The sequence below is a fragment of the Apium graveolens genome, chromosome 4, assembly GCF_009905375.1.
Source record: "Apium graveolens cultivar Ventura chromosome 4, ASM990537v1, whole genome shotgun sequence".
In the NCBI taxonomy this organism is placed as follows: domain Eukaryota; kingdom Viridiplantae; phylum Streptophyta; class Magnoliopsida; order Apiales; family Apiaceae; genus Apium; species Apium graveolens.
Genome location: NC_133650.1, coordinates 106196872 through 106210904, shown reverse-complemented (window position 1 = coordinate 106210904; position 14033 = coordinate 106196872). Strand labels below are relative to the sequence as shown.

Below are 14033 nucleotides of genomic sequence, written 5' to 3'. Positions count from 1 at the left end.
TATCCTTGAAGGAAACAGTGGGAGCAAAATTAAACTTGATGAAGTTCAAGAAGCACAAACTACTACGGATCAAGTGGAAACACCTGTTCTGACTGAAAAACCTTTTGTGGAACAGCCCATTCATAGATCAGGGAGAGTGTCTCGCCAACCTGAGAGGTAATATGGCCTTGTCATTGAGAATGACAATAAGTTGTCGATCATTGATGATGACGACCCTGTGACCTATAATGAGGCTATGAGTAGTGTTGACTCAGAGAAATGGCATAGTGCCATGAAATCCAGAATGGAATTGATAAGTGGCATTTTATACCACTTAGAACGTCTTAAAATGGCTTAAATTGGTGTCTTGAAATCAAGTATTTTGTGTATTTGATGCGTTTTTCTAGTGTTTATGCATTTCAGGGTATTAGTTGCATTTCGGAGGAGGAATCATCAAGAGTAAGCCTTGGCATGTGTTCACCATTGCGAGAGGAAAAGAACGGGCAGATTACGGTGAAGAAATGGAGCAAACCTGGAAATTTTCCAGTAGGGTCCTGCGCGACTGCGCAGCAATGCTGAGCGGCCGCGCAGCAGCCTTGCGCGCCCGCGCAGAAAGGCTGAGCGGCCGCGCAGGGTCCGGGAAAATAATATATTGTTTTAGACTTCTGCTTCTGTTTGGCTTCCAACTTCTATGTAATCTGAGTTTTATGGGACTATTATATAAGTAGATTTGAGACGTTTTTCACAGAGTATTAAGAGGGGATTATGTTTTAGATTGTGTTTTGCATGAAGCGAAGGAGATAAGGAAGAAGACCGATTTAGCACACAGCAATGAAGAGAGAGCATATATTCTTGTGATTCTTGTTTCGTTGTAACGTTGGATGCTAGTTTTCTTGCTTTGACTTATTTACTCTTGTGACGTACTCTGTTTTAATATAATTAGTTTAGTTGTTATTTTCTTGTGTTCGTTTATCATGATTTCATATGAACCCATGATGGCGATAAGTTCTATTATGGGCTAATCGTGATCATGGGGTTGCAACGGATTTACTATGGAATTCTTTAGTTAATTGCTTAATACTTTAGTGTGTGATGATTGCATGATATCTAGTATTGGTTGTGCGTATTCATCTTATGTGCGTCGCGAACATATAAGATAGGGTGTTAATCTCTTGTGAAGCGACGGTGGATCTTGAGATTTAGAACTTGCCATGCTAGCATAGGTTCATGTACGTTGTGCATGATTAGTGGGTAACTCTAACAGTTTTATTTGCCCTATGTAATCAAAAGGAATAACTTGTGCTTAAATCGTTGTGTTGTCAATTTCTGTAGACATATAGGAACTCAACATAATTGATGACTATTCAATTTCTATCTTAATTGTGGATGTTTGGTAGAATGGTATTAGTACAATGAAAGTTGGCTTTTATCAGTTTCGTGTTATTCGATTAATATCATCACTGTCACATGCTAAAGGTAATAACTATGGCTATAGAAGGAAGTAATAATGAAGTTGTGATCTCATGAGTGTTTTATTATTGATAAATTGAAGTGTTAGTTAAGTGGTTAATTAAGTAGTTAATTATAGTTAATATTTAATCAACAATTTTAAGTGTTATCTTAACATTGAGAAGTAATCATACATTGGTGAGTGAGTTAAATTAGACAATAAATTAGTCTGAGTCTCCGAGGGAACGAACTAGAAAGTATTCTATATTACTTGCGAACGCGTATACTTGCGTGAATATTAGTGCGTGATTTCGCCCTAACAAGTTTTTGGCGCCGCTGCCGGGGACTCGGCGTATTTGTTTAGTTTATGTACTTACCATCATTGGTCATTAGGACTCAGTGATTAGGACGTAGTAGTTAATTACTCTTTTCGGTTGTGTTTCAGGTACTTGAGCAAACGTTTATGCAAACTCGTTCTCGTGCTCGCAAGAGGACCTTAGATACAGCTGAGGAGAAAGACGAAGTTCTTGATACACCGGAGAAGTTAGATTTTGAGGATTCGGATTCAGGAACTGAGCAGAAAGAACCAGTAAACATGGGAGATCATATTGTTCAAGCTGATCCAGCTCTTATGGATTTTTCTCGGCCTAAAATTGATGACATTCAGTCAAGCATCCTTCATCCGGCTATTCAAGCTAACACCTTTGAAATCAAGCCGGGCACTATTCAGATGGTGCAGAATTCTATTTCTTTTGGAGGAGCGGCAACTGAAGACCCCAACATGCACATAAGGAATTTTGTCGAGATCTGCAGCACTTTTAAGTATAATGGCGTGACTGATGAGGCTATCAAGTTGAGGCTTTTCCCATTCTCACTGAGGGATAAGGCTAAAGACTGGTTACATTCTGAACCAGCTGGGTCAATCACTATGTGGCAAGATCTTGCACAAAAGTTTCTGGTGAAGTTTTATCCAATGGCAAAGACTGCTGCTATGAGGAGTGCTCTTACTCAGTTTGCGCAGCAACCTACAGAATCTATGTGCGAGGCTTGGGAACGCTACAAGGAAATGCTGAGAAAATGTCCACATCATGGAATGCCGGATTGGATGGTAATCACTGGTTTTTATAATGGTTTGGGGGCTCAATCTCGGCCCATGCTCGATGCAGCAGCTGGAGGCGCCTTATGGGCTAAAAGCTATACTGAGGCGTACAATCTTATTGAGATGATGGCTGCAAATGAGCATCAAAACCCAACTCAGAGGATGACATCAGGCAAGGTAGCAGGTATTCTGGAAGTTGATGCAGCCACCGCTATTGCAGCCCAGCTCCAAGCGCTATCAATGAAGGTTGATTCTTTGGCTACGTATGGAGTTAATCAAATAGCTATGGTTTGTGAGCTTTGTGCAGGTTCTCATGCTACGGATCAGTGTTCTCTTGTCAACGAATCTGTTCAGTATGTGAATAATTATCAGCAACAACAGCAGCCTGTGCCAGCGACCTATCATCCTAACAACAGAAATCATCCAAATTTCAGCAACCACAGCAGTATGCTACAAGACAATCATATCCTCAACAGGGAAGTGCAGCTGCACCGACTAGTGCTGATTTTGAGGAACTTAAGCTGTTGTGTAAGAGTCAGGCAGTTTCTATCAAGACCTTGGAAAATCAATTCGGTCAATTAGCCAATGCAGTGCTCAATCGTCAACCTGGCACTCTTCCCAGTGACACGGAAGTACCAGGCAGGAAGGAAGCTAAAGAGCAAGTCAAGGCTATTACCTTAAGGTCTGGAAAAGTAGCTGATGCTGAAAAGGCAAAAGAAGTCGAAGCTGAAGTTCGAGATGAAGAATCTAAGCAAAGGGAGAAAGCGGCGGAACCAAGGAAGACTACTGTTGAACACACTCTGCCTGAGGCTAATACAGGGGAGAAACAGCTCTATCCTCCACCACCTTTTCCTAAGAGATTGTAGCAACAAAAGCTGGATAGACAGTTCGGGAAGTTTCTGGAGGTGTTCAAGAAACTTCACATCAATATACCTTTCGCTGAGGCGCTGGAACAAATGCCTAGTTATGCGAAGTTTATGAAGACTATTCTTTCAAGGAAGGTGAAACTGGATGACCTTGAAACCGTTGCTCTCACGGAAGAATGCAGCGCGGTTCCGCAACAAAAGTTACCACCAAAACTGAAAGATCCAGGAAGCTTCACCATTCCTTGCACCATTGGCAATCTAACTTTTGACAAGTGCCTTTGTGATTGGGAGCAAGCATTAATCTGATGCCGTTGTCGATCTTTAAAAAGCTGGACCTACCTGATCCAAAACCCACATACATGTCGCTACAATTGGCGGACCGTTCCATTACTTACCCAAGGGGCATAGTTGAGGATGTGCTCGTCAAGGTGGATAAGCTCTTCTTTCCTGCTGATTTTCTTATTCTGGATTTTGAGGAAGATAAAAAGATTCCCATAATCTTGGGGAGACCTTTCTTGGCGACTGGTCGTACCTTGATAGATGTGCAAAAAGGAGAACTTACTATGCGGTTTCAAGATCAGGATGTGACCTTCAACGTATTCAAGGCAATGAAATTCCCTACAGAAGATGAGGAGTGCTTAAAAGTGGATGTGATTGATTCTGCGGTTACTTCGGAACTCGATCACATGCTAATGTCTGATGCATTGGAAAAGGCCTTAGTGGGGGAATTTGACAGTGATGATGAAGATAGCAACGAGCAATTACAATATCTGAACGCTTCTCCCTGGAAGCGAAAGCTAGATATACCATTTGAATCTCTTGGTACTTCTGACCTCAAGAACGCTGAAGGGAAGCTCAAACCATCAATAGAGGAAGCGCCTACCTTAGAGCTCAAACCATTACCTGAACACTTGAGGTATGCCTTTTTAGGTGATTCATCTACGTTACCTGTTATTATTTCAGCTGACCTTTCAGGTAGTGAGGAAGACAAGCTCTTAAGGATTTTGAGAGAATTCAAATCGGCTATAGGATGGACTATATCAGACATCAAGGGGATAAGTCCCTCATATTGTATGCATAAAATTCTGTTAGAGGAAGGTAGTAAGCCAACTGTGGAACAGCAGCGAAGACTGAACCCAATCATGAAGGAGGTGGTGAAGAAAGAAATTCTGAAATGGCTAGATGCAGGCATCATTTATCCTATTTCTGACAGCTCGTGGGTGAGCCCTGCACAATATGTTCCTAAGAAGGGAGGTATCACCGTGGTCGCAAATGAAAAGAATGAGCTCATCCCTACTCGAACAGTTACAGGATGGAGAGTATGCATGGATTATAGAAAATTGAACAAAGCCACAAGAAAGGATCACTTCCCTCTCCCATTCATTGATCAAATGCTTGACAGATTGGTGGGACATGAGTATTTTTGTCTTCTGGATGGGTATTCCGGGTATAATCAGATTTGTATTGCACCAGAGGATCAGGAAAAGACTACCTTCACTTGTCCATTTGGCACATTTGCTTTTCGTAGAGTTTCGTTTGGGTTATGTGGCGCCCCGACCACCTTTCAGAGATGTATGATGGCTATATTCTCTGACATGATTGGAAATAATGTCGAAGTGTTCATGGATGACTTCTCCATCTTAGGACACTCATATGATGAATGCTTGAATAATCTGTGCGCCGTACTCAAAAGATGTGTGGAAACTAATTTGGTGCTTAATTGGGAGAAATGTCATTTTATGGTGCGTGAAGGCATTATCCTTGGGCATAAGGTCTCTGGAAAAGGTCTGGAGGTGGACAAGGCCAAGGTGGGAGTCATTGAAAATCTTCCCCCACCTAATTCAGTGAAAGGAATCCGTAGTTTTCTCGATCATGCGGGTTTTTATCGGCGATTCATCAAGGACTTTTCAAAGATATCTAAGCCGTTGTGCAATTTACTTGAGAAAGATGTGCCTTTCAAATTTGATGATGAATGTTTGGCAGCATTCGAGACTCTCAAGGAGAGTTTGATCACGGCACCAGTTATTACAGCACCAGATTGGACAGAACCGTTTGAGATGATGTGTGATGCGAGTGACTATGCGGTAGGTGCAGTTCTGGGACAGCGCAAGAAAAATCTCTTCCATGTGGTCTACTATGCGAGTAAGACTTTAAATGGGGCCCAATTGAACTACACAACTACTGAGAAGGAGCTTTTGGCTATAGTCTTTGGCTTTGAGAAATTTCGATCTTATCTGCTTGGTACGAAAGTGACAGTATTCACTGATCATGCAGCTATTCGCTATCTGGTTTCTAAGAAGGATTCGAAGCCGAGACTCATTCGTTGGGTGCTTTTACTTCAGGAATTTGAGTTAGAGATCAAAGATAGAAAAGGTACTGAGAATCAAGTAGCTGACCATCTCTCTAGGTTGGAGAATCCCGATTCTACTTCACAAGATAGGACGTTAATCAATGAATCTTTTCCGGATGAGCAGTTGTTTGCAATTCAGGAGGAAGAACCATGGTTTGCAGATATTGTAAACTATCTTGTCAGCAATATAATGCCTCCCAATTTGACATCCGCGCAAAAGAAGAAGTTTCTGCATGAGGTGAAGTGGTATATGTGGGATGAACCATATTTGTTTAGACAGGGAGCTGACCAGATCATCAGGAGATGTATCCCGTTCTGTGAGACGGAGGGGATATTACGAGACTGCCATTCCACGGTTTATGGTGGACACTATGGAGGTGAGAAAACGGCAGCTCGTATTCTGCAAGCAGGTTTTTTCTGGCCCACCTTGTTCAAGGATGCTCATCAGTTTGTTTTAAGGTGTGATCGTTGCCAAAGAGTGGGAAATTTGTCAAGGAAGGATGAGATGCCATTAAATGTGATGCTTGAAGTCGAGGTCTTTGATGTATGGGGAATCGATTTCATGGGGCCTTTTATCTCGTCTTGCAATAATCAGTACATTTTGCTGGCAGTCGATTATGTCTCAAAATGGGTCGAAGTTAAAGCTTTACCGACAAATGATGCAAAGGCAGTGCTAAATTTTCTTCATAAGCAAATTTTCACAAGGTTTGGAACACCTCGGGTAATCATAAGTGATGAAGGATCGCATTTTTGCAACCGTAAGTTCACTTCTATGATGCAACGTTATAATGTGAATCATCGAGTAGCTACTGCCTATCATCCGCAAACAAATGGTCAAGCGGAAGTGTCTGACAGAGAGATAAAGCGCATTCTAGAGAAGGTTGTTTGTCCATCAAGGAAGGATTGGTCTTTAAAGCTCGATGAAGCTGTTTGGGCTTATAGAACAGCATACAAAACTCCACTTGGGATGTCACCGTTTCAGTTGGTGTACGGTAAGGGATGTCATCTACCGGCGGAGCTTGAGCATAAGGCCTACTAGGCATTGAAGAAATTGAACCTGGATTTAGATGCAGCTGGTAAGAAAAGAATGCTTCAGCTTAATAAACTTGATAAATTTCGACTTCAAGCATACGAGAATAACAAAATGTATAAGGAAAAGGTGAAAAGGTGGCACGATAGGAAGCTACATCCTAAGTTGTTTGTGCCAGGGCAACAAGTTCTGTTATTCAACTCTCGGCTCCGACTTTTTCCTGGGAAGTTGAAATCAAGGTGGTCTGGACCTTTTATTGTCAAAACTGTGTTTCCACATGGAGCGGTGGAAATTTTTGAGAATGATTCGGACCAAGCATTCAAGGTTAACGGTCAGCGGTTGAAGCACTACTATGGGGACATGGCACACCGAGAGGTGGTTAGTGCCATTTTGTTGACTACGTGAGAAAGGAACGGAACGTGAAGCTAATGACGAAAAAGAAGCGCTGCGTGGGAGGCAACCCATGAATTGTTGTTACAGGAACCCTTAGAAGTTAATAACCTATCCAAAAACACAAAAAAATCAGAAAACAGGGGCTGAAAAAAAAAAATTCCAGAGACCCTCTGCGCGCCCGCGCAGCTATGCTGAGCGGCCGCGCAGCTTGCTGCGCGCCCGCGCAGAAATGCTGAGCGGCCGCGCAGGGGTCGAGTTCCAGAATTTTTTTTTACAGTTCAGAAAAAAAAACAAAAAAAACAAAAACACAAAAACCCATTACAGCCCATAAACCCACGAACGCGAAGGCTGAAAAGAATGGGTTTTCTGTAGTTCGGGGGCTGACGGTTGATTATCATCCTGCGGCGATTCGCCGAGTGATTGGACAGCGAGAGAGGAAGCCCGAGGAGGAGAACTGGAATGAAAAGACTGCTGAGGATTTTGACTTGGATTTGATTTGTGCGACTCTCTGTCGACCGAGCACAGTTTGGAACCGCAGTCCAGCCAATAATGAGTATCGTCACTTTCCGGCGATCGCCATGAACAGGTATGCCCGTGCATGGAACGCATTTATATGTGCTAATATTTTGCCTTCTTCACATGCACACGAGGTCACAGTTGAGAGAGCACAGTTGTTGTGGGGAATTCTGAATGAGGAATACTATGTGGACCTTGGTGAGTTTATCTACCAAGGAATTCTGAAGTTTTTGAGGGGAGCAAAGCATATGAACATCCCTTATACATCCACCGTTACAAAGCTATGCCGTGCAGTAGGAGTGAACTGGCCGGCTCATGAGCAGTTGCAGTTGCCAGCAGCTCCTATAGATTCTGGCACTCTGAATGGGATGCAGGAGTGGACCGGTGGTGAGCCTGAGGAGCATGGGCTGGGTTATCGTCTTCCAGGAGGGCGTCCAGCACGAGGTGCTACTATGGTCAGGCCAGGGCGTGGTGAGGCTAGTTCTTCGAGAGCTCAGGAGGGTGCTGGGATGGGTGATGCCCAGTATAGGAGGCTTTCACGGCGGATGGATGCCATGTATGAGACGCAGAGCAGGTTTGCTCAGGAGCTCACCCTTGCGTTAGGGACTGCTTTTCGAGGCCTTGGAGCTGATATCCAGTGGCCAGTTTTTGGTGAGGACTCTGCATACCCGCCGCCTGATACTCCACCCACTGAGGGTGATGATGATGATGACTTCGAGTAGGTATACCCTGTGTTCCTTTCTACTACCTTCACTGGGGACAGTGAAAATTTTAAGTTTCGGGGTGGTAGTTAAGGAATATTTTGTGTGTGTCATATAGTTGCATATTCATGATAGTTAGTTCATATAGTTGCATAATTTTTGCCATATAGTTTTTATATATAGCTTTATTTGTTTGTCATATCATATAGCTCATGCATATACCATGATCCCTTTTGCAATGATTTATCGACTGAATTGTGATATTAATGCGAGTGTAGTGATAGTATTAAAGTGATATTAAGTTGTGTAGGTTGATATGCATGCTAGAAGCACTTGTATTATCACTAAGTCTTAGAGAATGCTGAAGGACTAGATTGTTGTTATGATCTGATTATTTTCGAGGATAATCTATTTATTATGCTTAGAATTTGATAATAGGTTCTTAGTGGTAAAGGCATGAAAAAGAAAAAAAAATGGAGTAAAAATGGAATTTGTTGCTAGTTGTGGCTAGGCGTCAAATGGCTAGTAGCCGGCTCGCATGTTATGCGAGTAGTCTAGGGTTGAGCAAGATGGAGCGAAACACACTTGCTCAGAGTTAAAAAAAAATAAATAAAAATAATAAAAAAAAATAATAATAATTTTGCGTAATTGATCAAGAGTGGGCTCTTTGGTATTCGAGTTATTAAGTTCTTAGGGGACTTTGTGCCTAGTGACCTAAGGCTTTTAGAGTCTGGGATCCGCTAACCTAACGCTCATTACATGGATAACATTGTATAAGTCTTTTGTGGACCTCACTCATTGCACGGTCAAATAAGCATTTGAGTTGTAAATAAAAAGCACGATTCCGTAGTAAGCTCCAAAGTTCTTGTAGTGTTGTATATCACTTTGTGCCTAGAATTTTTATTCTTTGTATAATCGTAGGATTGCCTTGAGGATAGTCTAGTCATAGTAATTGGTCTAGCTCCGAAGCATATCTGTTAAGCATTTGCACACACCACGTTTCTGGCGGTATGTCCGTTTGCATGAGTTTCTTGATCTTCAGTGTCTAACTGCATTCGTTGAGACGTGACAATTTGGTTGGTTAATTGTAGTAAGGGGGATCGTTGCATTTTCATATAGATTGCATTCATGCATATTTTTATTTGTTTTTGAGTCTGTGACGCTTGAGGACAAGCATCGATTTAAGTTTGGGGGTGTGATAAGTGGCATTTTATACCACTTAGAACGTCTTAAAATGGCTTAAATTGGTGTCTTGAAATCAAGTATTTTGTGTATTTGATGCGTTTTTCTAGTGTTTATGCATTTCAGGGTATTAGTTGCATTTCGGAGGAGGAATCATCAAGAATAAGCCTTGGCATGTGTTCACCATTGCGAGAGGAAAAGAACGGGCAGATTACGGTGAAGAAACGGAGCAAACCTGGAAATTTTCCAGTAGGGTCCTGCGCGCCCGCGCAGCGGCCTTGCGCGCCCGCGCAGAAAGGCTGAGCGGCCGCGCAGGGTCGGGGAAAATAATATATTGTTTTAGACTTCTGCTTCTGTTTGGCTTCCAACTTCTATGTAATCTGAGTTTTATGGGACTATTATATAAGTAGATTTGAGACGTTTTTCACAGAGTATTAAGAGGGGATTATGTTTTAGATTGTGTTTTGTAAGAAGCGAAGGAGATAAGGAAGAAGACCGATTTAGCACACAGCAACGAAGAGGGAGTATATATTCTTGTGATTCTTGTTTCGTTGTAACGTTGGATGCTAGTTTTCTTGCTTTGACTTATTTACTCTTGTGACGTACTCTGTTTTAATATAATTAGTTTAGTTGTTATTTTCTTGTGTTCGTTTATCATGATTTCATATGAACCCATGATGGCGATAAGTTCTATTATGGGCTAATCGTGATCATGGGGTTGCAACGGATTTACTATGGAATTCTTTAGTTAATTGTTTAATACTTTAGTGTGTGATGATTGCATGATATCTAGTATTGGTTGTGCGTATTCGTCTTATGTGCGTCGCGAACATATAAGATAGGGTGTTAATCTCTTGTGAAGCGACGGTGGATCTTGAGATTTAGAACTTGCCATGCTAGCATAGGTTCATGTACGTTGTGCATGATTAGTGGGTAACTCTAACAGTTTTATTTGCCCTATGTAATCAAAAGGAATAACTTGTGCTTAAATCGTTGTGTTGTCAATTTCTGTAGACATATAGGAACTCAACATAATTGATGACTATTCAATTTCTATCTTAATTGTGGATGTTTGGTAGAATGGTATTAGTACAATGAAAGTTGGCTTTTATCAGTTTCGTGTTATTCGATTAATATCATCACTGCCACATGCTAAAGGTAATAACTATGGCTATAGAAGGAAGTAATAATGAAGTTATGATCTCATGAGTGTTTTATTATTGATAAATTGCAGTGTTAGTTAAGTGGTTAATTAAGTAGTTAATTATAGTTAATATTTAATCAACAATTTTAAGTGTTATCTTAACATTGAGAAGTAATCATATATTGGTGAGTGAGTTAAATTAGACAATAAATTAGTCTGAGTCTCTGAGGGAACGAACTAGAAAGTATTCTATATTACTTGCGAACGCGTATACTTGCGTGAATATTAGTGCATGATTTCGCCCTAACAGGAATCTATGTATACGGTATACAAAAGATAGATTATAGCAGATGGCCAGGTGGAGACCTTTAAGGCCAGGCTTTTGGAAAAAGGATTCAAACAAAGGCAATGGATTGACTTTGATGAAACTTTTTGCCTGTAGCCCTGTTAAAATCAGTTCGGATTTTGCTTGCGATTGCTGCTTACTACGACTATGAGATATGGCATATAGCCAGATGGTTTTCCTTCCAAGAGAAATGAAAACCTAGTGTGTAAGCTGCTGCGAACCATATGTGGTTTAAAGTAGGCTTCTCGAAAGATGGAACATTTGTTTTGATGAGACAATCAAAGAGTTTGATTTTATCAAAAACGAAGATGAACCATGCGTCTACAAAAGGGTTAGTGGGAGCGCGGTAACATTTCTTGTATTGTATTGAATTAGAGTTGACACACATAACAACATAGCAGACCCACTCACAAAGCTACTTTTTGAATGTCACTTTGATCGTCATAAAGATGAGATGGGTATTAGATACCAGAGTGATTGGCTTTAGTACAAGTGGGATATTGAAAGGAATATGTCCTAAGTCCAATCATGTATAAGGATTTAGGAATAACTTTTATGTAATCTGTTTTGATTTCATTGATATTAATAAAGACTTGTTTTGTTTTTATTACGGGCTTTATCTATTTAAGTGTTTAAATAAGATATACCATAGTTTAGAGTAAAGCTTTTTATGGATTATGATGAGATCATAATAGTGAGACCTAAAAAGATGATAACTCTAAACTTAAATAGTTCCTGGTCATAGGATTACTAACTGGTAATTAATAATCCGCAAAGATCGGTACATACTATGCTTGCTTCATTATGAAGGATGTCTGTTCTCATAGACATTTGTGTGGTGACACTATAGCTAGTATGTAGGTGCTTATTATAGAATAAGTTCACTGAACATGACTCGCCTAGCTGAACAACTGATGAAGTTCACTCACGTGTCAGCAGTTGTTCGCTTAGTGATAGTTGTACAAGTATCCTTAGACTTGAGGTCATCATAGTCATCTGTGTACACTGAACTATGCTTTGGTTTAGTTCTTAGTCTCCAGGGACAATTATTAGGGCTCTTCTGGGTATAGGAATGTAATAACCCCAATTTTTGGAAAATTTTTGAAACCCTTATGAATAGTGTTTTTGCTGAATGAGAAAACTTTTCATGCCACACTAGGTAGGGGTTCTTTTATGGATATTCTGAGATTTTATTGGCACTCTATATGGTATATAAGTGTATGTAAAGATCGTCAGAATCCAATTCCGAACACTTTGATTTTTCCCGGAAATCCACTAGATACGGAAAGAATTGAGTATAAGGTAACATGATAAAAAGGATTTAAATTAAAGGATTATAAGAGAGGATCATAAAAGGAATACAATATATTGAGAAAGGTTTAGAGAACCTAAGTAATAAGATCCCGGGTATGATCCCTCAAACGATAAACGAAAACGAAAGTTAAGCGAACCGTATAACAAATCAGCGGTCATTAGGCAAACAATTAGAAGCTAATCAAAGAGATTGGAAGGGATGATGACATAGCAATGTGACATAAACATGACATAAGGGGAAGGAGATGTGGTTGATTTAAAACCACACAAAGTCAAGGCTAGAAAGGTAATTAACCAAAAAACAAGACAAAAAGCAACCAACCAAGCCAAAACATTTCATTTTCATCAAAAAACACAAACCCCCCATTTTCTTCATGAAGCTCTCGGCTTCTTTTCTTAAAAAATGAAGATCCAAGCTCCACCACTTACTATTTAGCAAGGTAATTATCTAAGCTTCCCCATGGATAGTTACATACTTCCTATAAGTTTAAGCTTCTAATTCCAAGCCAATCTTTTTTTATAAATCATGGAAGAAGATGGTGAATAGTACTTTCTTGAAATTAATTTTTGTGTTCTTGATTTCTTTGAAAGAACAAGCTTGTAGGAGGTTAGATTAAGGCTTCCATGGGCATTTCAAGGATCTTTCATGGATTAAAAGCTCCAAGGAAGGTATAAACTCCAAACCCTAGCTTTGGTTTTGAGTAATTAGGAATGAATATGATTGATATAGTATATGTGAAGCATAAGGCTTGTTTGTTTAAAGTTTGGTTGAGTTTGTAGAGATTAGTTGGTTTTGTGGTGTTTTTGGAGTTGTAAATCTTGTTAATTAGTTAATGAACTCAAGTATAGCTTTTAGTTCATGTTTGAGGGTAGTATAAAGTTGATAATATTGAGTTGTTGGGGCTGTTGGAGTGTGTTTTGGATGGATGTTGGTTGTATGATTGATTTGGGGTTGATTGGTGGTTGTTTTGGAATGGTTTAAATTTGGGAAATCGCGTAAACATAGCCGCCATAATGCCCGATTTACCATAGACTGTTTTTGTTCTTAACATCAGAACCCTTGAACTCACTGCTAGGTTTTGACCATGGCCATGTTTAGATAGTTCATGTTATGAGCTTCGTTTTGATATGTGGTTCGGTTGATTCCGATGAACGGTTTAGGAGAAACGGCCGTTTTAAGTAACGACGTTTCGCGAACGAACCCTTACCCCTCGCCTTACTTTGAAACATAGGTTAAAGACCTAAAAGGACTAATTGAAGTATGAAACATTTATGTAGGGTGTAATAGGAAGTTGGTAAGACACTCGCGAAGGAATCGCCTTAAAACTCGTAATGGTTAAATTATTAAAAATGGTGGAGCCGAGGGGACTCGAGTGACTTAAGAGAATCAGTAAGTGCAAAACGAGCGTTAGAGTCTGAGTTGGTTAGAGTATAGATTTACAAGTGACTTTGGTTTAATTCCAACTTACTTGTTGCTTATAGGTTACCAGACTCGTCCCGAGCCATTCGTAACCCCCAGTCGCTCAGGCAAGTTTTCTACCCGTTATACTGTTGTTGTGATGTATATGTGTATATGCATGATCCTGCGAAAAATGCATATTTGTTATTAGCAAATTCTTGCGATATATTGTAGCATGTGATATGGTATATATGCATGCCTGTTT

At 40.3% G+C, this 14033-nt stretch overlaps 1 non-coding gene across 1 annotated transcript; it reads right to left on the bottom strand.

The window, feature by feature from the left end:
- Positions 1 to 2416: 2416 nt before the first annotated feature.
- Positions 2417 to 2523, bottom strand: LOC141722453 (small nucleolar RNA R71). Its single transcript, XR_012575471.1, has one exon. It is a non-coding gene; the product is annotated as a small nucleolar RNA R71 (small nucleolar RNA).
- Positions 2524 to 14033: the final 11510 nt, after the last annotated feature.